A 27,982-nucleotide genomic window follows, 5' to 3' on the forward strand; every position below is an offset into this window, starting at 1 on the left:
GGCGGCGGAGGCGGGCCCCGGGGAGCCACCGCGAGCACCGGGTCCCCCGGGACCCCCGCCGCCGCCCTGCCCGCGGTGCCACCGCGCCAGAGGCTGCGCCCCCCGCGCCTCTACGTCCCGGTCGAGGCAGGCGGCGGGGAGGGGCCGCCGCCGGCGGTTACCAGCGGTGGCAGATCTGTCTCCGCCCAGCGTTTTCTTTCCATCCCCCTTTCAGCCCGGAATGGGCTCTGTTGTCCTCCTCTTACCGCATTCCTTTAGCCTGTTGACACCTTTCTGGTTTCAAGAAGCCCCGAAAAAGTAACAAGCTGAAGGGAGCTGAGAAAAAGAGAAAGCAAAGAGCCTGGTCGGGCTGTCCTAAAGGTTAAAAAAAAAACAACCCACAAAATACACTGATACGTAGTGATTTCCTCCTAACTCCCAGAGTTCTGGCCGCTTTCTTCCTTTCTGTGTTCCTAACTTTAAACCGTCCCGTAAGCAACACCGCTGATGGATGCTACCCAGCTGCAGCGGGCAGCCCTGACCCTTACTGTCATTGAGTGAATAGCCCTAGCCCCCAAACCAGACCGAAAAGGGACCAGGAACAGGTATATGTTGATCTGAACTCGAGGCTCCAATGCACTTGTCATTTTCTCAAAAGGATGGGAAGATCCCAGCAACTACAGCTCCGCTCGGAGATGTCTCCTCCGCCTACTTACCTGCTGCTTACATACAGACTGGCACTCTGCAGAGGGTGTGCTGACCGCAAATACTGACGGAGATATTAACCTTTCCAGTGTACCTGGGAGGATGCTGGTGTTCTGCCCTTGACAGTTCCCCTCACAGAAATGTCTCAGTTGCTGTATAGGAGACAGCAATAAATTCAGTGACGTACTCAGCATGTACAGATCCTGGACCAAGTGTAATTTTACTGACGTGCATGAAGTTACATCAGAATTGATTCATCCCAGTAAGTTAGACTTTAGTTCACTGTCTGCATCCTTGTTGCCCTTGAAAAGCGTGTGCACAGTCAGCCTACAAGGACAGATTCATTGCTTGCCCAAACTCAAGCCCCCAAATGTGCTCCCACGGTCAGGCAGAGCAGGCCCACATGCCCAAGTTCACCTGGGGATTGTAAATACTGCGTTGAGCGGCTCAATACACCACCATGGCATATCCAGACAGGCTAGGCAAAGCCTCCAGCCTGCGACAGAAAAGCAGAGAGTGCGTTTCAGCTATTCCTGAATACGAGCTGTAACGAAATAGCCTCTGGATTAGAACTGGAGCTCTTGCATCATGTAGAGTAGGAATTAGTGACCCAAAGGATCTAAATAATTTTGGTAGGAATGCTCCTGAGAATCATTGATTTTATTTTTTTTTAAAAAAGGAGGAGGGGGATTGACTTTCCAGAAGCTCTTTTCTTGTTGGCAGTGAGGCAGCGTGCCCTTGGCTGCTTGTGATCAGTGGGACATTCAGCAGCAAGCACTCTCTTTGAGTTTCATTGATATTTTCGAGGGTAGGAGAGAACTTCACTCCTTTCGAGTACCACTCAGACAAAGATGAAAAGCTTGTGAGGGTGCCAATTATACAACCTGACTGAGCTGCCTTGTCAGTGAAGAGCTTTGCAGGATGCATTCTGGCTTCACAGGATGAAAATTCAGCTTTTATTGAAGTAGTTTGATTTGTTGACTTCACTGCTTAATCCATGTAGCCGCTGTGATCAGTCAGAAGCTACAACTGGAAGGGAGGTTGCTCAGATTAATTCTACCAGGGTTTTTCTGTGTTGACTGTTCTGTATCTCTCGGGTAGCATGCCAGCAAGTCCATTTCAAGACAAGAGTTGATGCATGCTGCACTGGAGACGACATATGCTTACACTGCATGACAGAGCCCAAAGCTGAGATATTGGACAGGCCCCAAGTAGGTTCCCACAGTGCAGTGGGCACGCCAGATCTGGCCTGGAAGTTGCATAGCCACATTCGTGCTGAGTTACATCCAGATCAGTAAAACCTGTCTCCTGGCTTATTATTGTGGGCCCTGTACCAAGTCATATACAGCCGTACTGTTTCCCAGCCTAAAATGGCTTGTGTGCAGCTGACGGTGTCACTCGGAGGCAGCATTTCTCCTCTCCCTGATCTATGGATACGTGGACTGTATTAGAGTGCCTTAGATTGCCAGGCCTTTGGGACAGGGACAGTCCTTTGCTTACGGGTCTGGGTGATATCTCCCATATTGTGGTCTCTTGAACACGAACGCACAAATGCTCCTGCAGTGTGCGTAATGACAGCTCTTCCTTCTGTAGTAGGAGGACAGAGCGATAAAACTGCTGCTCTTATAGAAACAGAAAGAGAGAAAAACTATCAGCAAAATGTATCTGAAAGAAAACCAATGCAAGCTTATTAGCCAAGTTGCGTGCAAGCTTAAAAATGTATCAGTCTAGACCTGGAAATTTACGTTCAAAGCTACAAATTCAGAGTTAATTTATTATGCAGTAGATTCCAGCTCCACTGAGCTTAATGGGATTTGTTACTCTGTTAAATGGGCTTTTCCCTCAGAGCACCTTGTTTCATTAGACCATTTAACAGAGGTTTGGGTGAATGAGGTGCGTAAAGACAACACAGCCACAGCAGCTGCCCCTTTGTTTTGCACACTGAAGTGCTAATTCCTCTTACAGACTCTGAGTGCACGTGTACTGCACTCCATGCATGAGGTTATGCATGTACTGTGGTTGTGGAGGCAAGGGGAGGTAGTGAAATTTCTCTTTGCTGAAAGCAGAAGAGAAACTGCAGGGAATTTCATAGCTCCCTTGAGAGAAGGCTTTGACTTGCTAGTGGTCTCCAGTGTGTTTAGAGTTCAAAATTGGAACTATCTTCCTTGCACTGACAGTGTTGACGACAGGTTCTCCAAGAGCCAACTAGCAGTTTGGGACATGACAGATGTATACAGAACTGTCTATAATTAATAACACTTTGATCCATAGCAGGACTAAGTAGACCTGACAAAATCAAGGCCCCAAGACTCTTTCTGTTTCCTCTAAAGTGTCTAAAACCTAAGTATCAAGACAGAAAAAAACACAAGGAAGGCAAAAGATCAAGTTCCATTTCATGGAAGTGAAACCAAGGCATGGAAGCAGCATGTGGCCCTGGCAACAAATCCAGGAGTGAACCCGAGCCCTTCTTGTTCATTCAACACCCGAATGAAACTCCTTTCCTGATGGTCCTCACAGGGTCCTACTCCAGTGTGCCCAAACTACATGGTGTTCTTCTCAGTGTCCATCTCTCATGAGAAAGTAGATCCTTCCCCTCCAGGGCTAATCAGAACATTAATTTTCTATCAACTTTGACTTTTTAAAATGAGAGTTCTTTGCCATTCTGTCCGGCAAGTTGAGGGTAAATGCTATAACCCTTAGTCAAGCAATGCATCCATTAAGGAGATATTTTGCACTTTTCCTGATACAATCTAACACTAGACAACTGACTGACCTCCATATTTCCACTCTTTACAATAATTTAATTTTCAGATATAATATTATGATGTTTCCCAAGGAAAACTTAAAAGCCATTTCAGCAGCTATTAGGCATTGTCAGTGAAACTCCATTTATGGGCAAGAACAGAATAAACCCCACAAAACTGTCAAGGAAAACAAGAAAGTCAATGTCTAAATTTCTGACAGCATCAGTGACAACAAATCTAGTGTGAAATGGCATGAGTTTTCCCCAGATATCCATTTTGTAACTCGTATAGAATAGAAATCTTGTTGAAAATAAAATTAATGTACAGAAAAAGGACTGAACAAATTAATAAAAGCTGTGGGACTGGAAAAGAAATGGTTTCTTTCTCTGTTGCTTTCATTTGTGTGTGTATTCATGACTGTGTGTAAATCTAAATACATTCACAAGCCTGAGGGCAATGTTGATTCAGAAATGCAGAATAAAAATTAAAGAGTCAATGACCTGTTGAAATAAATGGCAAAACTCCCTTGACTTCAGCAGAGACAGAGTTTTGCCCCAGATATTTGGGCCAAACTTATCCACAGCCAGAAGGTAGTAAATTTGACCTTTGAAATCCAGTGAACAGGAGGAGGAAAATGGTCTTTGAATTGTCCATCTGTTCTACAAAATTTTCCTGAAAACGTATCAGACAATGCTCCAGACTTGCTTCCCTACCCCCACCTCGTCATAATCTGGTGATGCCTCTTTCTCCACTAGCTCAGGGGTAGTGTAAGCTCCTTAAGTAGATGTGCCAGTCTAGAGTTAGGTGGAGTAATTACATAGCTTCATGTGATGTCATGTTTACTTTGTATTAGGAGTGCGCAGCGGGGGATCAGTGCAGACTAGCTCATGTGCTATATACATCCATGGCACCATGTACTGCTTACTCACTTCCATGTGGAGACAAGCCTATGCTGGTTACTGTGACTCCATCCCTGAAGTTTCTCATCTTCTTTCATTTACCCTTGCAGCTGCCATCCTGAGATATAGAGAACCACAGTCTCTCATTTCCAGATGGAGGTACTGAGAAAAAGAGAGACCATAATTCAACCTCTTTAATGTATTTAAACTGGTTTCAGAGCCTGAGTTACAGAGAACATAGATGTCATGAAATGTGCAATGAAGCCTGTCAAGATATCTGTTGATCTCCCTTGGTGGCCCATCAACGCCTGCAAGACAATAGTGTCCTTGCAATTTATGTTGCTGCAGCTGCTCTGGCCCACGCACTGAAAAACAATGTGGATGTCATCAGCAGTTCCCTCAGAGACCGAGAAGCCTGGACAATTTCACGGATGTTGCCTGTGCGTATTGTTAAAGGACTGTGTTTGGAAGATGGACTCAGAGGTCCCAGTCACTGCCTTGACTCTAAGGACTTGACCGCCCCAAGCAACCTAACCACAGACTGACTGGGGCGGGAGGCTGCAAGACTGCCTAGGGACAGCCATTCTCTTGAACCTGGGTATAAGGTCCCTGAAGTGTCCTGTGAGGATGGTGATGGCATGGCATCAGCTGCCCACAGACCCTATATAGTGCCTTTGCATTTCTAGAAGTTTTGCACCCACTGCTGGTTGTCCAGTGTTCCCCAGCCAAGTTGCCTACTGCACCCAGACCCTGTGGCTGACGGGGGCAGAGTGGCTGTAGCAGCACAACGTAGCAAAAGGCTACTCCATCTCTGCTGCATCAGGGAAAACGAGGTACAGTGGGACACGCACTGGCTCATTCCAGGAGGCTGCCTGATCCTACAAATGAACCTTCTTTCTATTGGCATGAGCGCAGCTCTTCTCTCTCCTTTTTACTGTGATACAAAGCAGCAGTAAGACCCAACAGCCACCAGACAGGTACGATTTAGCACTGCCATTATAACAACAGTCTTCAGGCAGAGTGGAAGTCGCAGCAGAACAAAGCCCCTGCTTAAGGTGGAATGATGCATGCCTGGGACAACCCTTACTGGTCTAATTTTTCTGGTATTTATGCTTCATTAGCTAGTGGTTCAGAATGGCTCTGCGAGTAAATCCCTCCTAGATGAGTCCCAAGGTCACTTCCATAGCTGCAGGATGGAGAAATGCACTGAAGCCCAGCCAGCTGATAATCTTTTGCCTTGTTCTTGCCAATTGAATCCTTTCTTCTCTTGGACGAACTTATCCTGGAGCTAGCTAGACTGTAGGCCCCTGTTAAATAATGATGATTATGTTCTTTTTGCTCACTGCCGACAAAGAATTATAGCCCCTCATTTAGAGCTCATTTCAAAACCATAAGATTCTGTAATTGAAAGTGGCTGAAGCTAATTTGATAACCCAGTTCTGAACACAGCCGACTAACTACTTTCCCTTTGTCCTTTCAACAGTAATGGCCTTGTCAGGAAAGTCTTCTGTGCTACTTTTAAGAGGGCAGTTATGATGGAGGTTGAAAACTATTGTTCTATGACAGGCTGCAATTTCAACATTGGCTTCAGGTTCCCAGCAAGGCCAGGGACATGGCAGTAGGTTCAAATGCCCTCCAGCCACATCTGCCCTCTGAAGCACCCACCCCGTGCTCGCTCTCTTGGGCAACTCACTCTACTGCGCTCCCCAAGATGCAGACCTCCGGCCGGGAGGGTCTGCACTTCCCCAGACGACGTGGATATTTGCTGGGTTCCCCCAGGATGGGAAAGAAAAGAGTGTCTCAGTGCCCGTATCCTGCCTGCCAACTCCCTCAGACACATGGGAGGACCGTCAACCCTTGCTGACTAAAATCCTGTATCAGGACACCCTGAAGGCTCCTCCTCACTTGCAGCTGCCATCAGCTGACTGTACGGGGAGGCTGCACTAGTGGGTACATATAGTGAATCCCCCTCTCGTGCTTAAGAGGTGGGTAAAGCTGGCACAGCACAGATGGGAAAGAGAGGAACCCCGTTTACCCCAGTGAACAGCCACAAGTGGACAGACTACAGCAGGGGCACATGCACGTGCGCTGCTGACTGCAATGGCAAAATACCTCCAGTTAGGAACACACTCGTGAGCAGGATACCCCGGCCACGCTTCCTGCCCTCGGAAAGGTCAAAGCAGCCTAAATAGGCAATACAAAAAAAGATAGAAGATAAAGCCTAAATGTGATGCCCACCTAGTGCTCTATCTGCCAAACTGCTGTCTGTCAGACTGCTTTGTTCTTGTGATTAACAGCCCTGCTCCCTGAACACATTTACTAGGGTACAAGCAGCAGTGCAAGAAGCCCCTTTTACCCCTCATTCCTGGCTGTCTCCTCTTCACATCTGCACCCGGGAGTGCAGTGGGTTCAGGAGATGAGAGCAGCTTTCCTGAAGCCTCCTTTGCAGTGATCACCAAGGGAAACTTGCCGATTGCAAGATGCTTATCTTTGGTATCTAAGTAAATTTTTCCTGGTGTATTTTGGATTCTGGGCCTTCCCCACGGCAAACAGGGGAAATGTAAATAACATGCCAAATATTTCTCTAGCCATAGCCTAGAGCTGTGCTCAGAACTGCTCTGGCTGTTGTAGTAATTAGCATAAGCAAATTGCTAAATTGTGTGCTGTGATAAAATGATGGATTACAGCATAGAAGAAATCATTAACACATTGATTAGCAGCACATGACTTCAAAATCACTATCTAAGCAAATTCTGAGGATTGTGGGAGCTTCGTAAATGTTACAAGCACTGCTTTCCATAAGCAAGAATCAGGAAATATTAAAATATAAATCACCAAAGTACCAAAATTAAATATTAACTCTTAAAGTTGGTTCTCAAAAGGTTTCTAATATTTGCTATAGCTGTTCATGTGGGGCTCTGGTTCAGTGTCTCCCTGTACTCATAGGGAGAGGGCTGCAATGGTGTCTGCTTGAGGCAGGGTCTGACAGTCGGGGAGCTGCCTCCAGCTTTCCTGGTGCATCTCCCCCTCCTTTTGTATCTCTGTCTCTGCTGCATGTGTTTTAAGCATTACACAGCAGTGGATGGTGCAATGGTGTGTTCATACCATGCAATGTATACCTCCTAGCATAGAAAAATGATCCTTTATGTAGTTAGAGCATGTATAGTACCATTTTTTTTTTTTTTGGCAGAATAGTTTTGCTTTGAATATAGTGGGAATTTGGGTTTCTTCTTTTTTATTAAAGGAAATGTTTCCCTGCACTTACATATTGAAAGGATCTCCTGCCCAAAGTCTATGTGGTTCACTGGCAGCATCTGCTGCTAGGTATTCCCTCATGGCGGCTTTAATAATCAAAGCAGCCTGTTATTGCCAAAGCTAATAGCAGTAGGCTTCACTTCTTATTCAGCACAAGTGCTTGGTAGTTTATAAAATTACTCATTTGAATGGGTTTCCTTTTATTAGGATTAGCAGGCCAATCCCATCCCTCCTCCCCATGTCTCCCCTGCTCTTGTTTTAAATAAGACAAGACACACATATTGAATTTTAATACATCATCGTAACAAAAATATGTGTGTCAATAGTGGCTAGCTGCTGTGAAACAGGAATACAGGAGCCCTCCCCAGAGCTCTGTGTCAGCACATATACCTAATCCCAGAGGATTCCCAAATTCATTATCAGCAGAACATAAAATCAATACAAGGCTGTGATTTCACTTACTGATTTGGGTACTACCATGGTAGAGAAGATTACACCTATAGGCCTTGCTGTGGTGCTTACTTTCAGAAAATATGAACGCTCACAACCGCTGATGGAGGGGGAGAGTAAATGCATGTGTGGAGCACCGAGGCGCAGGGGCACCAGAGGCTCCATCTGGGTTGCAGAAATGCTCATCTCAGTCCCTCCCCACCTCTAACCACGCTCAGCACTCCTAACTGGTGCGGCTCAGAGAACAACCCCACCTGAGAAAGGCCTGGTTGTCACAGCTTGGACCTGGGGAGGTCTCCGGTTGCTCCTGTGCATCCCTCTGCCTGTGTCTTCTGGCATTTCTTACGCTTCCCTCCTGATGCACGCAGCATGCTCTGTGCCAGCTCCTGTGCCTGCCTGTGTTTTTTCTTTATTTCTGACACCATTCTGCCTTCTGAAAAGCATTGGTCTCTCCTATCAGCTGTTAGCCCAGCAGGATGAAAGGTTTAGCTATTCTGATTATTTTGCAGGTCCCACAGCACACAGCTAGGTCATTAAATCTGTTTCTGGGTCCAACGGACTGGATGGGAAGAAGAGAAGGATATCTGAAAAATATTTGCATTTGTTTTGCCAGAGGTGAATATCAGGGATTCCCTCTGTTTCACTGTCAGATTAAATCATGGACATGGAAACTAGTGACCAGTGATTTCAGGGTCTGCATTTGTAAATGAAAGAGAGTTTCAATAAGATGGTAATTTATTTCACTTAATTAAACCCACTGATTTGTGGTATGAATCCATTCAGTAAAATGCCCTTTTAATAAGTAAGAGTACCTTTCAAAACTGACAGATTTGCAGATGTGATCCTCAGTCCCACTTCAGTTCCTGCTGCAAGGCAGTTCTCAGAAATCAGAGACAAAGCGTTCTTCTCCAAGGAGAGTCCATTTCATGAGTGCCCGGTGGCATACCTAACTGCTCACTGTTTCTCTCCCAAAATCTAGCATCTCATTGGAATTCTTTTTTTTTAACTAATTAGGCAGTTTTATACATAGTTTCAAGAGTACCTCTCAGGACGGCATTAATTTTAATAGCATCTTAAAATGACAAATTCAAGATATGCCACTAACAGTGAATATATGTAGTTAATAGATTTTCTTCTTGCTGCACTTGCTTGGCACTACATTTGTCATAGCAGTGGTCCTGTTTTGGCACCATTCTCATCCATTCCTCATCCACTGATTTTTATATCATAACATATCTTTCACTAGCAGTATAATTTCTGCATTACCATACAGGCAATGTCACATACTTAACAAACTCTTCATAAACATTTACATCAGCAGCTGTCTATGTTAGACATCAAATGTTCTTTTCTGGAGGAGTCTGCAGTTTCACCTACTATTATGGTAAATCATCTCCCAGAAACAGTCTCAGAAATATCCCTCACAAATTTAAGTGTCATAACTTCCACGAGCGGCCTTCATCTAACCAGACATATAAAATTGTCCCCGTTCTTCGTCAGCCATAAGGAATGTGCAGGCTGCAGGCAATGTTGACGAATAACGCAGCAGCCAGCCCCTCCACTAGATAGCCCCTCTCAGACCAGCCAGACTAACAGTCTAATAGCACAAATTTCTGTTTTCCTATTTTTAGCAGGATCTTCCCATTCTTGTCTTTCTTCAGGGAGTCTGGGCCACCTGACATTGTTTGTGGCTGTTTGAAGAATACCTGCTGTTTCTCAGTGACACAAAGCAGCACGGTACTTCTTAAATTTGTCTTCCGTCTCCTTTGAATTAGGAAAGCTGTGTGTTAAGACTTTTGGGTACTTACTTAAATGGAGTTTGCACCTAAAAGCTATGCAAGAGCAGAAACAAAGTCTGTTGCCATTAGTCCCAGAATAATGTAGACATTGAAAATCTGAAACCCAGGAAGAACAGCTATATTTTCCAGTTACATTTGAGTGATTTCGTTTGAGTATTTACACACTTTTTTTGGTACTTCGTGCTGGCAGTAGCCAAGAACAGCACAAGACTGCAGAGTTAAAACTACTTGCCGTGCTCTCCAGCACACTGTTAACTATTTGGTTATCTGCTAAACCACAACACTTGTGTTCATTCCAGAGCCATCTAGAATTTGATCAATTGAAGAAGAGGAAACAAAACCATTGATAAGTGATTTACAGTACAAAGCAATCGCTTCAGTGTTTTACTTAGGGTTCTCTCTGTCTGGAACCTAGTAATAAAGACTACAACTGACGATCTTATGCTATCCAGCTGGGGCAAGGAGTAGGTATGAACAAGGATGGAGGCTGCAAAAGGGGTCATGTTTTCTGGCCTGTCTTCTCGCTGTTAAAAGAGCATGGGGACAGTGGCATGGAGCAAAAAGGGGAAGAAAAGCTGGTTTGGCAGGTCTGGGAATTAGCCCTCAGGAGGGCCAGCTGAGAGAAGCTGTCCTAGGGATCCTTGGAGAAACTGGAGTGGAAGACCTCATGTACAGAAAGAAAGCATCTCTGTAGCTTTCATGAGAGGAGGAAGAAAACAGCTGGCCTGGATGCAGAAAATGGGAGGAATGCAAAGCAGTAAGGCTCACACTGCTCCAGAGATTTCCCCTTCCTGGGCTGTTGGCACCACTTCCCAGCCAGCACCTGACAGCAGCTAGCTACCAGGAGTCAGCTAACGCCTACAGCAAGGAGAAGGACACAGCGTCCTCCTTAGGCAAAACACTGCAAAACTGTGGTATATTGAACATTATAGTTGATGGAATCCTCATTCCATTGAAGGCAATGCCAAAACTACCTCTGACTTCAATGGAGCAAGTATTTTTCCCATCCCACTGTCTCTCCGATCAGATCTCCGTTTCCTGTTGTCGCCCATTCTATTTTTCTGAAGCTTTTCCAAACACTTTCAGAGGAAATTAACTGATTTAATCTCTTCTAGTTTTAACACTTCTGTAATATGATTGTGTTCTTTGTCCTAAAAGGAAACTCTGAGCATATACTTTTCAGGTTTTTCCACCTTGCACAGTTCATTTTTGTAAGAATCAGTAAAGGTCATGCTATTTAAAAATGCACAGCCTGAGCAGAGGGCAGAAAAGACCACAGAACTGCTCAGTGTTTCCACAGCGATGCCTGTATTCTTTTTTTCATCAGCAGATGGTACGGCTGACATCTGCAAAAGCAAAGGGCACAGCTGGGTTACATCTCAGGTTATGGAAAGCAACAACATCTACTATGTGTCACCTGTTTGGACTACATAATTCAACTTTCTCTGAGAACAAAGTGCTTCCCCTATGCATAGAAAATGACTGCATGTTTCCTATTTATGACAAAAATGATGCCTCGTGCCCCAGTAGGGACAGAAGAGCAAAGGCCTATACTATTGACAACCAGGTATGAACTTAGTAACAAAAAACAAAGGTACCAGCCTTCAAGGTGTTTTCTACATTCTGGAATTAAAACCCTTTTCATTAAAGATGTTAACCTAAAAAGCAATAATCAGTATTTTGACAAGAAAGGCAAGACCTTTTTCTGTGGGAATGCATATGTTTCAGGACTGCACCATTTTTTAAAGCGATGGCGATGTTTGCATCAAGGGTGTTAGCTGATGTGGTCTTGGTCTGGCTGGAGCACTGTAGGGGCAGTGAGGGCTGGGGCAAGGGGCGCCCACGTGCCACACGTCCAGGTGGCACCAGCAATGTGCCACCACTGCTCTCCCTCCCCAGCTGGCTGCAGGTACTGATAGTCAGCCATTCAACCCAAATAGAGAGGAAAACAGCTTTCAGTCCTGGGGAAAGAGTTAGCAAGCAAACCCAAAGAAAGCATACAGTAAGTTTCCAACCACTGCGCAGAAACTGGTGAATTTTAGATCACACTGTTTGTATTCTTTCTGGCTTTACTGTCCAGCATTGCTGAAAACAGGGTTTTGTAGCTCTGTCATGATTCAGTCTGTGCCAAGTGCTTCCCAGTCTGGATTCCACCCCAGGTATTCTACTTCTGTGCATTACTTGAATGTACTGACCCAATATACAGTATTGCAGATAAGCGACATCTGTGGAAAAGGATATTCCTGAATGCAGAACAAACAGTTGATGCTGTCAGATGCTCTAATCTCTGCACCAGTTCTGTGCATTCAGAGCAGCTGATAATGCAATTTGGTGTTTCCCAGGAAGCAAGCAGAGGGCATGCACTTTCAGAGGAATAGATGGCATGACTGCAAGAGCACCGCAAAGTTCAGTCCCAACCCCTTATTTGTACTGTATTAAAGATACTCTGAATGTGTGCTTTCTGTCAGGGACTTTTCTGCACACTGGTGATAATGTTGCCTTGTTCAGAAGGGTCAGCAAGAACAGTACAGAGTATTTTCCAATTAAATGGTCACAATTACTTAGCTGAGTCCTTTTATTTAAAAAATAAAAAAGTTGCTTAACATCTCAACAAAACAAGATCTCTTTGGCTCGATTCAGGCTTGCATCTAAAAACGAAAAGGGCAAGAGTGCGAATAGTATCCTGTCCTTGGAGTGGGAAATAAACCCAAAAGTGCAGTTATGCCTTTCTTAACTATCTCCAGATTTTAACTCCTGATGTCATAGTTCAGCACTGAGGGCCTCATGCCCTGAGCATTCTGATTTTACATCTGATGTACAGTGTACTATCAGCAGTATAGCACTTCACAGCTTGATGTGAAACTGTAGGACTGTTCACAGCTTTCGAGAGGGTCCAGAAAATCCTACAATATAGCAAAGAGATTAGATACAAGCAATACGATATAAATAACCCACACTAAGGCAGTCCAATTACTGTCTTGTTATCATTTTATACATAGCTAATATTAGTAACTATCAAAAGGGTAATACTGTACTATTAGACAATTGATCTCTATCCCCTAAATCAGAGATGCAGTTGATACCAAGCTCTTGGAGGCTACTGATTAGGAGAAATGACAAGGAACAACAAGGCAGGATTTTCATGCATAACTCATGCCCGGGGATGTCCTTGGCCTCCAGAAATTGGGAAAGCTCTCCCCATTCTTACCTGTCAAAGCAAGACCTCTATGATTACAGCATTGAAACCTGGGCTGGGGGCACCCCAGGCACCCTTCTCAAGCAAGAAATCAATCCATTGGCCTGTAATCTGAAAACAAAATGGGATCTTAGAAAGACACTGTACCTACCATTGGGAGCATCTCAAAACTGAAAGGGAAATACATGTATTTTAGCAGCCCAGTGACTTCGGAGCCAGCGCTGTCTCCAGCGGTACCAGGAAGAAGGGCTCCAGGACTGTGTCCTCCACAGTTACAGAGTAAGACCCTGAATTCCCAGGGACAGATCAGTGGAGTGACTGACACTGCAAGGCATTTGAGGAACTGTAGAGAAGTCTCTATCTGTTCTTCCTGTTTTCTCTGTTGGATGGAGAAACTTTTCCAAAGCAACTGAGACTGTGCAGTAGATGGGTGATGGCTTACAGGGTGGGGTAAGAGCAGGAAGCAATAAACTGTCTGGCTGGATTAATACTATCATTAAATAATAGCAATATGTATTTCAGAGCCTCATTTTGCAGGGCTCCAGACCTCTCATTTTGTGCTCTTGATTCACTCTCTCCTTATAACAAGCCTGTACCTTACCTTGTGCTACCCTGTCTGACATTCTCGAACACTCCTCTTCCTGCTGGTTAAGGATGAAGAATAATGGGCAACTAACTGTAACTATCTAGCATGATGCTATCAGATACAGCATGGATTTAGCAATAAGCATTATGTGCCATCAGCATTCATTCTATTTGAAAGGCAATTTCTGCCTTTGCACACTCCTTGTGTGGACTTCTGCAAGAAGCCTGCCAAGCAGGGCTATGGGAAGAAGGCATGGGAGACTTCACCTGACATTAACTCTTTGTTAGGAGAACAGTTTCCTGCTAAACATAGGAAGGCTGTTTCACTGAGGTTCCCCCCTCCCTTGCTTTGAAGGCCAGAAGGCACTCCTGCTGGGCTGGGACGTAGCAGCTCCCGGGCTGCAGCCACTGCATATCACAGTGCGGAGGGGAACAGGGCCAGTCAAAAGCACCTTCTGGGACTGTAGCAGGAGCTTTCCTCAACCTTGTCCTCACCCAGGTGGGATGCAGGAGTGGGCTCCTGTGTCCAACAAACGCCATGAGCTAAAGGCCACTTTTTCAGCTGAAATCAGTGAGAGCTGCGACAGTGGCTCCTGGTCTCTACCTCTCCTTAAAATAGCCAGCGAACCCATCCTGAGGAGAAATGTGTGCGGCACTCTTGGATATTTGCCTTCTGGGCACATTCAACTGGACTTGAGGTGCCCATCATCCTTCCTCCTCAGCTCCCTGTAAAAGGCAGGAAGGTGTTCCTGACTCTGAGAGCCACGTAATCATAACAAATGCATTTGCTGGAAAAAATTAAACAACAACAGGTGTCCTTCAGAACCCTCAATGACTGTTAAAGGAATTTACATTTGTGAATAAACAGCAGTAGAAATTATTTGCCTGACAGCTTCTCATTATTAAAATTAAGACCCTGCTTAATCCTGCCAATATCAGTGGGACCCCAGATGACCTGCTAAGCGCGGGTCACAAAAGTTAATGTTGCTTAAGGGAAGTGTTAATGGAAGCAGCCCATTTTTAAAATAAATGTATTATAAAAATATTTTGGAGGTGTCTTTGTGGCTGTTGAAGTCAATGGCAAAATCATATGGCTTTCAGTGAAGCAACAAAGCAGAACTTTTAGAGACTGTCTGCAACAAGTGCCCTGTGCAACATCGCAGTTCTGGGGACTTACACCGGGAGGAAGTTTGGTCCTATACAGTCAGATGTGCTCCACCAAACAGGGCCTGAAGCAGGAGCTGCACATCCATTTGGGGAAAATTCCTCATCTGCTACACAGCCTTCCTAACGCCTTGACAGACCTTTTTTTCCTCTGCCTGCAAAATGAGGATGCTAGTGGTCATCTGTACTTCTAATGTGCTTCTAAAGTTTAATACACTTCGAAAGTTTCTCCCTGTTGTTGTTGTTAAATTACCCAGTTTGAGGTAGAAGATATCCCACAATGCCATAATTTTGAGACCTTAAATTCAAACCCTGATCACTAAGCAGAGAGCATATACCGCATATGCTCAATGAGGCTTACTGTGAGCAACGTTAAGTAAGATAGGGAAGGTTTTATGCTGTATTGCTTTCCTTTTTTTTTTTTGTGTGTGTGTCTGTATCTTTTATTGCTACTCAAAAGTCAAGGATTGATAGGTAAAACAATGCATTTGCAGCAGATTTGTCAAAATGTAAAAATATTGATTTTTGAAGAAGCTTGCCCACACTGTAAAAGTAAGTCAAAGTTAAAATCAATAGGGATAAATTAGGACTTCTCCAGCTATATAAATGTTACAATAACAGAGCCTTTAACGCATAAAAATCCTGTACATCAGATGACAAAAATAGTTGAAACTTACTTTTTACTTAAATTTTAAAAGGCAAGGTAAAACATCAATTATCTGTCACTCTAAATTTTGAACAGTAGAGTATATTATTTTTCCAGAGATATTATTTTCCAGAGATACTATTTTTCCAGAGTACCAAGAGTCCTACCGATGCTCGTTATCCTCACACGGTCACACTCAGCCTCCACTGTACCAACACAGGACTGCGCAGTTCCTTCTTGGGGAAAACACTCTTGCCCCAGGAGCGCAGAGGAACACCAGTCTGACAAACTTTACAACCTGTTTTGTGGCTGCTTCCAAATGTTTTCCACCCGTCTGTAAGCCATTAGCCCAAACTCCAGAGCCACATCCTGCACGTGCAGACACCTCTGAAGAGGGTGGAAGGTGTTAGTGCCCAGGACTCAGCCTTCCTGATGGACTTTCTCACCTAGCGTTTTTCACCACTGTGGTTTAGTGATGGGATAGCGCTCTTCTGGGCCTTTTTGCCAAATTAGATGCCACCGTTAGGATGATATGTCCTTATTTACTTTTTCCCTCCAGGTTGCATGAGACACTGTCCTTCAATAACATCTTTGCTACTTCTGGACCCATATTATACCTGTTCCCATCTTGTTTTCCCCTTCTTGTTTTTCAGCGATTCCAGCAAGTTTCTAGCATAGCTCCATGCTTGATCAAGTTGTCCTCCTACATTTCTCTCTGATTATTTTATCTTGGTGATGTCTGGCTGAGTTAGGCTAGAGGTAATAGAAGAGTATGATTTCCCAGGGAGCAGCAGACCTGGCCGCTACTTTGACCTTACCCCATGTTTCCTGGAGATTTTGGCCTGGTAGCCTTAAATGTCTCCTTGTCTCAGATCACTAAACGAGGATAGCGCTACCTCTCAGGCACTTTTTTGTGCCAGTATGAATTATATGAGTATTTTGTTATTTATGAAATTCTGCTAGTGACCTAGAGAAGCACTCTGGATTGTTGGGAATATCCCGTGACTGAGCACTGAAAGGGAACGGGCAGCTGATCAGCCTCATAGGTGGTCTGAGAACTCAGGTGTGGTGGGTGTTTGTGGAAAGAGAAAGGACAAAAGTTCATCTTCCAAGTGGCTGCCTGTCTTACTGGCGACCTTACATTTGGCCAGAACTTGCTTGTGAGAGAAGGTCAGCAGCTATTCCCCTTGGGTCTGAGAAAAGATTGTTTTAAATACTTATGATGGCCTTTCAGACCATACGTTTTCTGCAACAGTTATCTATTCATGAGAAGTTGCTCAAATGAGACTTTTCAATTGCTTATGTGGGAGGAATCGTTTGGCAACCAGACAGAGAAAAACAGATATTTTTTTTTTTAGGAGATGCTTTATCCCCAAAGTGCATTTGTTTTGTCACACATTTCTTTCACTCTTTCAAGGTTGAAAAGTTTTTGGCAGCAATAACTGTAGAGCTTGCAAAAGACAGTTTCCAGCACAGCATGTCAGATGAACCTAATGAGACAGATCCTTGGTGGCTGTAAGCAGGTACAGCTCCATTGACAATGGTGCAGCAAGACTGGTTTACACCTCAAGAGGATAAGACCCAGTATGTTTTAAACTTGGAGGTTGCAATTATAGCTCTGAATACAGCTTAATGGCTCATGCCTTTACTCTGTTTCAATACTGTGTATGATGCCATTTCCATGAACTGTGGTAATGGGCTATTATACCATTCCAATAGTTTTGGTTGGCTTCTTCTTTCTCCTCATCTTTTTATTGAAAGTATTCATGTAAGTAGATTTCTTTTACAGCTTTTGATATAAAATGACTTTTTAATGGTATTTTTGTTGCATCTGCTCCAGTTGATGATTAGGCCTGAGAATATTAAACTTTCTCTAGTACACTTTCTTGACTTGAGACTGGTAATGGTCCTGGTGCTCAAAGGACTGGACATATGCAAAAGTTGAGACCATCAGTCTGATCTGTATAAGTGCGAGAGTACTATTAGGAATGCAAAAAATACATTCTCAGTTGCATGCAAACAGCGGTCTCTTAAGCGGCACAGAAGAAAATTTCCCTCCGTAGTAAAAGAGGTTTTACAGCCTGTGTCATACTGGACATGTTATCCTGTGACTATTGGTTCATCTTGACCTGACAGATGGACAGTCTAAATATTTTACTTAATATACTCCACATTCACACCCAGGAGCATTCACGTACACATAGGCAAAACTAGGAATTTCCCATGCAGGCATGGGGGCAAATACAGAATTTGACAATGCAGCTTTGTGCTCACTTCTGCTTTTAAAGATGTACACAAACAGTTGTAAACAATCCTGAACTGACAGGCATGAGCAGTAAATGCAGAGGTTTTACATAAACAATAAAGAGATCTGGGGATGCTGTACAGGTTCAGTCATCCTGTGTTACTCCCTGGTAATATATGCCTAGGAAAAGCAGACTCTGTGGCCTATTCTGTTTACCTGAAAAGGCAGGTCTCCCATTTTCATAGCTTTTCCTTAGTAGCAAGGTAATAATCAGGTCCTGAGTGTTAAGTGGAAATCAAAAAAATCGGTTTTTCATATAAAATTCCACAGTGTGTAGGCTCTCTAAAGAGTCATTAAGTGATGTGCTCTTTACACAAAATTTAATTTAACTAATTTCATTATAAAATTCTCCATACAGAGCTTCCCAAAATGTTTACCAGTGCAATAAACCATTACAGGGATTGTTTTAAGTCATTTGCCTCCAGACAAAATAGACATTTTGGAACATTTTGATTTCTGCTGTCTAATAAATGAAGTGCTACAATTCTAAACTTAATATCTGGCATCACCATTATTTTTCCTTGCTTTACATCCTTCCTAGAGGTTCACCATGACATAAAAAGATAAACTGTTGTAATATTTTCTGGACATAGGGAAACATTTATTTTTTCCTCCAACTTTGTCTTTCAAGATGACTTACAGTAGGTTGCTTTTTTTTATTTTCCCAAGTATGCTTAGTTTCTAAAAGCTTGACCTCTAATTAGAAGCTAATTCACTGGAGCTGAGAAATGTTCTGTAATAAATGAGAAGTGTGGATTTTTGGACAGAACCCCACTGACTGTGAATGGACCTTGTCCTTGAAGACCCTAACAGACTTGACATTTCTTAGTTTATTTAAAACATTGATGCTTTTAAATTTGAGCTAATTTATAGTTTTTCTTGTATTTGTGATTATTCTAAATGAAAACTTGCTAATGTCTTATACTGTAGTACAAACGCTCCCCATCATCACCAAGAATACTTTGATGCAGTTGAGAATCATGTCAGCTCTTTTCAGACTGAACACTCTGACAGCTCATCATTATTTTACAATTGACCAAAGTACTCAAGTTTACTGTCTCCAGCTGCTAAGTCTGCAGTTTATTGCAAAAGTCCCCGTAGTCTCTGACACTACATCCATCCTGTGGGACACAGCTGCTAATGCCTGGGACACATCCTCTGCCTCCTTTGGAAAGGACCCCAGTGTTTAGCATTCATCCCTCATTTCACTCCACCCCTCAGTTGCCATTGCCAGCACCAACTCTGCCAGTGTTAAAAGATATTTCAGCTGGGATCACCAGCCACTGTTAGTGCCAAGACACGCAAAGTCTCTTTGACCTTAAACTAGGGTCAGAGAAACAGACTGTTAAGAAGTCCATTTCATGATCTTACTGCCTCTTCTCAGTCTTGCCATCTAAATGCCAGCAAAAATGCATGCTTTATCTCAGACATGATTCCCATGTTCCTCTGTGAAGACCTATTGCTATAGAGCTGTTTAACCATTCTAGCTGCATTCATTCATTCATAACATATTATGTCACTTATCTCTTCGCTTCTTCAAGCATTACAATTTTAAGACTCATATTGTATGAGCTGTAAATACATTTGATGCAGTTTCCCTACTATTGAAAATAAAACTAAGAGTTTGGAAATGGAAAAACACTAAGCCCAAGCACACTTTGTGTAAATAATATCATACTATACCAACGATACTCTGGAAAAAAAAACAAATGCAAAAGTTAAGTGAGTTTCAATGCGTGCCCACTAGGTACACACAATTTAAGCGTCTTTCTTTGCAGGGAATGCCATATTTCAAAATATTAGTTAAATAAAGTTAGAATATTTTATATTCTTAAAACTTAATTTATATCTAGTGCAGTCTATTTACATCATCCTTCATTGAAAGTTCCCATGTGAAGATTTAAGACTGCTATGCTCAGAACAGTAAAAGTATCCTGGTTACCCAGGATCCCAGCCTGATGGAAGGTTATGCCAGGCTGTCTACAGTCCCACCTACGCCTTGCAAAATAGTTTGCAAAATACTTCACAAGAATATGCAAATCCTGCTTCCTGATCCATTGCCTCCTCCAGTACCATCTTCAGTTTTAAGCACATTTTTATCATTTGACAAGCACTGTGTTAACCCAAAGAAACCTTGCCGAGTCTGCTGGGATTCTTGCTCCAAAATGCTCCTGGATATCCAATATCATTATAGACATTATATAAACATTCCAAAGGAGGGAATGGGTGTCTAGCTATACCCCAGTCCTTTGCTAGCATCTATAAGATGCTTTCACTGCCATTTAGTTCAAGCCTAAGCCTGCTCTCAAACCTAGAGTCACTTACCAGCCACACTTTGTATACCAGCATGCACTGAGACATAAACTCAGCCTGAGCTCTCTGGAGGGATCAGTCTGATCACCTCTGGTGTCCTGGCATAGGCTCAAACACTCACTCTTGTAATCTAGGAGTAGGCACAGACAGACATGTGTATGCTACATCCCAGTCTCAGCTCTTCCTAAGCCCAGACATAAAGGCAAACCGCGAACAGAAAGCGCACAAGCTGTGCACCACCTGCACGCCCGCTCCCCATTTAATGTTCTCCAAAGGTCACAATGACAGGAGAATCCCAAGGACTATCTCATCCTTGCCACTGCTTCCCTGGCTGCCTCTCCCCCGTGTACATTGGTGTTTTTCCAAGCACTCAAATTCTCATGGCCATCCAAGCTCTCACACCTCTGACCAGCTCACCTGAGCCAGAACTTACTGGTTTTTAACATTTCAATGTCCACGACTTCCTGTGACATGTTTAAGTTATCTTAAGATAACTTTAAAATCACTTTTCCTGAAAATCCCTCCACACGAAGCAGCAAACATCACTTCAGCCACTGTTCCCAAGACAGACCCAAAGTGCCCAAAGAGTAAGTAATCTGCCTGAAATTCCCCAGTGAGTCAGGAGCAGATCTGGCACCTGACTGAAACCAGAGCTGCCAAGCCCTCCTGCACTGCCGTAACACCCTGCTAACACTGCTTGCTCTGTCGTTGCTGTTAGTATGGTACAAACACTCTCGAATCTGGTTTGCTTTCTGAAATGAAATACCGGTGCAACTCTGACCCCCTAGAAGTACCAAACAGCCTGCTGAGCTCAGGCTGATAACCTGTTTCCAGGGCTGCAGGACTTTAGCAGAAAAATCAGAAAGATCAATGGTTTCTTTTGTCCTGTCCTCCTCTTCAGCATTACAAGGATTTTCCAGTCTCCTGGTTAACAGAGGCAATGTACATCAACCCAAACACCCATGAGGCAATAAAAACAGCCCAAACAAGACAAAACCTAGTTATTTACAAGGAAGATAAGCGTCTGGAAGAATCATGAATGATATATATTGAAACCATAAAGACTTGCTCATCTACATCAATGCTTCCTAAAGGAACAATGCTTCCAATGAAGGAACTTCCTTCATTTTGCACAGGATTAATATGATAACCCTGGCTATACCAGGCTCTGAGCACAAGTTCCTCCCTGCCCACAAAGCCAGCCGAGGAGCACCGGGGCTCTCCCAGCTCTCATCCTGATATCCGTACATGCACCAGGCCCAGCAAACACTGCAGCAACAGGGAGCAGAGATGAGGGGCAAGCCCTCCAGAAGTCATCCACTGTGGTGCAGGAAGGACACGGACATCCAGACAGTGAGGCGAGACCTAAACTAAACTTTTACTGCTGTGAAAAGGCTGGGTGTGCCATTTGTGCCTGGAGATGTGATAAAAGTGGAGTGTATCCAATGCGAAAGGATCTTGCCAAGTTACACGGACACTGTCCTGCTGCTTCTTCCGAGCTGTGGCGTGGCATCAGTGCCGTTGGAGCAGAAACATACCATGATCAACAATAAACTTTAAGAAACCTTTAAGCACAGCAATTAGCTACCAAATTAGAGCCATTCTTAATCTTTCTCTTTAGCCATTTGCCTTCCTAGAAAGTCTCAACTCTTAAATGTTGCCAGAGTACATGCCAAAAAAGTTTCTCTCTACCTAACATACTGTAGCCCTGAAACTGATACTAGAAATCATTCATTACTACCAGTTTCAGAGCAGCTACATCAGCATTTTATAACTTCAACAAAATCTAACCCTTCTTAATGAAATGCCCTTATGCCTACCCATAACACTGTCAGCTCCCTCAGCAACATTTTGATTCAAAATGGATTGTCTATCTCTATATTTTGGGATTAGCTTGACTATACACATCAACATTATCAATGCATAATCACGGCTTATGAAGCCAATTTGCCAAAAAGTGACTTTATTCAAACAAAGCCAATGTTTGCATGCCTCAGTATCTGGTATGTGCTCAGATGCACTGAAAGTGGGTTCTGAATAAATGCAGGAAGGAGATAGCAAGAGCACCAGCGACTGAGTCATGCAAGCCCTAATTGTGTTTGCATAAAATCTACCTGATTGGCTCCCTAATGACGTACACCTCGAGATTCCACTGATTGTATCTGCTTCTGCATTTGAATCAGAATATGCAACCTCAACACCCATATTTAGAAACATTTCGATAGGACCTCTAGGATAGGATATATACAACTTTTTAAAAATGTGAGTTTCTTGTGGGACTGTCTGGGTCAAAAGAAACCTAGGGATGTCCTGTTCCTTCATCCTGGGAAGTTCTCCACCCCCACTCTGCCCCCTTCCCCTTTAAAAGCTCAGTCACAGCACCATCAGTTAGGATGTTTTTGTAGGTTTGTCTTTAACCAAAGGTCCCTGTGAATACTGCAGACACAGCTCCCTCCGTAGACCAAAGACATGTCTTGAAAAGTTTTGCACGTTCACTGCACTGGCTATGACTACACTTAGCAGTATCCGAAAGAGCTGCCCTTCCCTTTGCCTCCATGTCAGTATCTTCAAGGAGACTGAATAAAAATTAAGAGGAAATAAAAATTCTTCAAAGCTCCATTTGGAGGATCTCAGCTGTGGTGTTTGGCTCTTGGTGGTTGAGCTAGTGCAGAAAAAGAATTATATCAGAGTCAAGGTCTATCTTATCTATATGAGAGAGGAACACTGGGCATTGTATTGCAGTGGTATAATGAATAGAAGAAAATACATATGGAAGAAATTAAGTTGAGCCTGTGGAGTTTATTTTATTCAAGACTTGATCTAACCCGCTGCTTTCTAAATAGATTATGGTACTGTTCTTGTACCTAGTTTTGTTTTGGTTTTGTGGTTGGTTTGTTTTTTGTTTTTTTTTTTTTTTTAAAAGCCCTTCCACTGTCAGTAACTATAAAGTGGTCCTGGATTACATAGGAAATGTGTCTCAGCAGAATGCTAATAAAATGATGCAATGAAGTATTTGGAGACAAGAGCGTACCTTTATATGAATAGCTAGGATTAGCTTCATGTTACGTGACAGGAAAACATGTGCAAATAACAAACGTGCTGTCATTTGCTTTTTCCCCCCTTTAGCCATATTGCTAAAAATTCATTAATACAAGGATGTCTGGGAAAGTCAACACTCTCCTGAAGAAAGGAACAGTGAAGGTGTCAGTATTAGCCAGTTTCTATTATTTCTGCTTGATTAAGTACATTAAGGGCTGAAGATCATGCAGTGCATCACAACAGTGCTCCGTATTTTCTATCTCTGCAAGTAAGATCTGACATTTACAGTCTGCTGAAGTACAGGACCCAGCTCTCATCTACTGTAAACTGGTACAACTCCACTGACAGCAGTGGGAAGTACTGGTTTATACCGCTGGGGCACTGGCTATACACGTCAGGATAGGTGCTCGTTGGAGTCCCCACCTTTTATTTCCAAACACTGGGCTAGTGATGACTGATCTTGTCATCTTCTTCTTAGCACTGGACAGCTTCAGGTAAAGTGGTTGCCTCCACTTTTTTTGCTTCTCAGGTTATTGTAGATTTGAGAGTCTCCCTTACAGCTAGCAATTCATCATCAAGGCTGTAAAATCTCTTTGAAGAGTAGCAGTACTCTTGCTCAGGATTAGGATTCCACCACGTTAGTCAGACTTTAGTTTAGGAAACTTAATAGAACAAATATTAGTTATTAATGAATTTTACCCTTGAGAACCCCACTGCAAATCTGATACAAGTGCCTGGATGGATCGTTAATCAGGCATCTTAGTTTTAACACTGTTTGAAAGCTACTGCTAGAGTGGAAACACAGAAAAAAAGATATGCAGAGCATCATTCCTCACTTTCAACAACATTATTTACCAGCCCATTTTGCCACCAAAACACCATCCAGATGTTATTGCAGCCCTTTCAGATCTCTATACATATGTCTCAATGCAGAGAAACTCAAGCTGAATACGTAACAGCAATTAGAAGAGACATTTGCAGCACTCCTTATTGCATTTGAAAATTCTTCAGCTACTCTGTCTCAGGTTTGTTCAGGTTCTTTAAACATTTTTTTGGCAAAATAATTACAATTGGAGATCAGATTGACACTCTTTGTCAAAATGCATTGTCTTTTATTTATTTGAAGGTATGTATTGCTCCCTGCGTTGTTGGATTTCATTTCCGTGTCAATGGTATTCATTCAAATCTTGTACTTCACATCTTAGTATTAATCTTTATTTCTTCTGTCCTTGATCAGGAATCCCATAGTTAAAGGATTCTCTAATCTCAGCAGCACAGTCTCCTTGTGCTTGTTACATGTACTAGCCTGATATGCAAGAAGCACAAAACGCTCCTCCCCAGGAGAAGGCTGATGGTGAAGTTACTTCTCCCTTCTGCTCATCACTAGGGCTTTTCTCAGGAGAGAGGGACTCCTTCGGTATGCATTCAAACTTACTTTGTAGATTTGAATCTCATTCATACTCCCAGAACACATATCAAAGTGATCCTTTGGGTCAAAGATACAGAGCGACACAGAATTCCCTCCCGCAGAGCCAGGAGATAGCTGTGATATCTCACAGCCTCCCAGGGGACAGCTTGCAGCGCTGAAGTGATGCTCGCCGCATGCTGGAGTTTCCCAGCCATCCGAAACCCAGCGAGAGCAACAGCGTAAACACAGCCCACTCATCCGTGCTACACCAGCCTGGCAGAGTCAGCTAACTGTGTGCCTGTGCACGCTGTTACTCAATACTGTTTACACTGTTTACTGGGGTAAAAACAAGCGATACAGCAACAGGCTAGAAAGAAGGCAGATCTGAGCTTAGGAGATTGAGAACTACACTGGATCTGGCTTCAGACATCAAGTAGTGGAGGTAACGCTCCAGTGGTGAAGTTAATGAAAGACACAAATTCCCCTTCCTTCAATAGACTACTGCACAGTCTATTCACTATACTCCGAAAGAGGATACAAACTTTTCACCACACCAAGGGCTTACTTGAGAACATAAAATATTCCTGAACAAGGTAAACTGAGACCTGTCTGCCCTAGATGGATGCAGGGGAGAATCTAACTGCAGAGAAACAGAACACAAGCGGTGAGAAGACGTATCAGGTAGCATTGAGAAGGGACCTTATCAGAATTTAACTTAAAATGATCCATCAAGAGAGAGCTGAGTAGGTTAGGTTGTCTTCCACTCATTTCACTGGGATCACAAATCTACTGTAGGGCATGCCTTAATGTTGACAAAGGGATTATTGAGCATACAGGTCTATGAAGAGACAGTAACATACACAGATATCAAAGAGCAGAGCCCTCAACTAGAACAACTCCTAAAATACTCTCTAAAAAAGACACTTATAGCCTACATTTCAAGGATAGCAATACCCTTCCCCTCTCCAATCTGTTCATTAGCCTTTACCTGTGACTTTTGCTACCCTGGTCTCAGCTACACAGATACGTCAGGTTGGGTTTGTTCTCCCTGGCATTTTCCCATTTGGAACTATGACATTTGACATTTTAGAGGACTCAAAACAGAATTAAAAAGAACAACAACCTGGTTTAAATGCAACAGTGGAAACAACATAGAACAATCATGACTGCTGTAGCCAACCTAAGCCAATGTCTCTCTTTCCAGCAGGCATCCAACCACCTACACACTGGCAACTAGGTTTCAGTCTGCTTCCTACTAGGTTCTGGATGAATTTTTGTCTCATTCTCTGCTGTAGCAGTTTCTTAGGTACTCATTGTTGCCTTTTTTCCCCTCACCTAAACTCTCCTATTTGCAGGTATGGCCTCAACAACAAAATACAGCATAGTCAGAGCTAACCCTTGCAGAGGAACAAACCCCTTTCACTGCTGAACAGCGGATTTGCCTGTCCTATCTTCAGCATAATGTGCAAACAGCATGCCTGTCATTATAAAACGAGCCTGGTAAGAAATCTGCAGGCAGAACATGCAGTATTACAGGCAGCTCCACAAACTTCACTAAGTCTATAAAAACTTACAGTCTAACACAAATACATACCTGACCCATCATTCTTGATGTCCAGTGTTCAAAATGTCATCTTTGGGAAAGTCCATAGAGGATAATAAGAGGTGAAAGGAAATCACTACCCATCCAAACATTTCCAAAAGCAGTTTGTCGGTGTTGAAAGCAGCTGTAGGTACTTTCAGGTGCTTTTTGGTGTGCCTGTGGTGCTAGGGCCCATGTGCTATAAAGCACAGACTGAGATTAACTAATTAGCTAATTAGAATGAGATGATTAGCTAACACATATTTTCTTTACAAGCACAGGGCCATGGAAGCATGCAGTGCCTCTATGGTCCAAAGTCTTGCAAAAAATCATAGCCTGTAGGGAGTTACGTTTCTATAAGCATGTAGAATAATTGCTTTGTAGCCAGAATCTCTGATTTGAAAATGAGTTTTTCGTCTCATTTCATTGTTCCTTTTATTAGGACACACGCTACTCCTTGTCCCAGCAGGCAAAGTCATGCATTCACCAGAGGTGACCTTCTGGGAGTGACTGCATTTACTTAGCTATCTGTTGTACAGAATATAAGAACTGGGGAGCCTGCCTGCTGTTTTACAGAAAACAGCATTCCTCATTCAAAAGACAGTCTTATTATACTTATATTAAACTACGTTAATAGCACCTAATGGGGGGAACAGAGATAGCAGATAATGTCTGAACCTGACTGCAACCCGACCACTTGTAGGGTGAAACTTTATCATTGAAACACACACCTTGAGTGACTTGGCTCTCAGGACAAGCAGCAACGTATCTTTATGCTGTCTAGTCCTTTTGACGATAATGACAAGTGAATGACATTTTCTGGTGATGATCACACTTTCTTCTAGACAAATCTGAGCACTCGGATGAACATTAAGCTAATTTGATACACATTGATTGAGGATAAGGCTAGAGATAGTCATCTAGTTTCTCTGTGCTTCAGCCTCCCATTTGTAAAATGGATATAATATTACTTCAGGGGTGATGCAAGGACAAGTGAGTTCAAATTTGCAAAGGTCTTTGTAACTGTTACTGATGGGAACAGGAACAACTTGGATACAGCTGTGATCCTGATCGTGACAGCACATAGTGCAGCCTTCCCTGTAACACCACATGCTTGTGTGCTTCCAAGTGCTCTGTGCCCAGGGGGTAGGCTACAACCCTGTAAGCCCCACCAAGGAATGTGTATCTAAGAGTTCTTCTTTATATGTGATTCTCATTTTTTCTTAATGCCGTATATACAACTATACCTGAGAGCTACATATATAGGTAACTCCAATAAAACCAGCCACTTTTGCTGTATAGCACAAAGTGATCTTGAATTTAATCTCTGGTGCTACCTTAATCCAGCAAATCATCACATTTCACATCATTGCACATTGGGCTTCTCTGTCTAGATGGGTTTTCCGATTAGAATTAGACTCCATTCCTAGCTGGTGGTAGAAGAATACATCCATATTTACAGGTTGGTTTACTCATTCTCATGAAGACTTGGTAACACAATTTACCTCTTGATCTCCTGAAAAAATATTTAGCATCCAACTAACACCACCCATCCGACTGAAAAGGTCATATAGACATACAGACATATAGACAAACCTGCCTATAAGAATCTCTGTCATTAGGTCAGTGCTAACCTACCAACTACAGAGTATTTTCACGGTACCTGAAGACCTTTAACTTACACTTAGAACTGCATAGAATGAATCAAGAATTAATTCCTACAAATAACTAGGCAACTCTAATACAAGAATTATTTCAGTGATTTCAGTGGAGCTGTCCTGAGCTGCACCAGCTGATGCATCAACTCACTGCTGTTACTTATGGTTGTAAAACTGCTGAATAAAAGGCTCCAGAGAAAAATGTCCCAGCACATTACTCAATTATTTCAAAAGTAGCACTGTAAATCAGCAAGG

The sequence above is a fragment of the Harpia harpyja genome, chromosome 21 (genome assembly GCF_026419915.1).
Source record: "Harpia harpyja isolate bHarHar1 chromosome 21, bHarHar1 primary haplotype, whole genome shotgun sequence".
Taxonomy (NCBI): Eukaryota; Metazoa; Chordata; class Aves; order Accipitriformes; family Accipitridae; genus Harpia; species Harpia harpyja.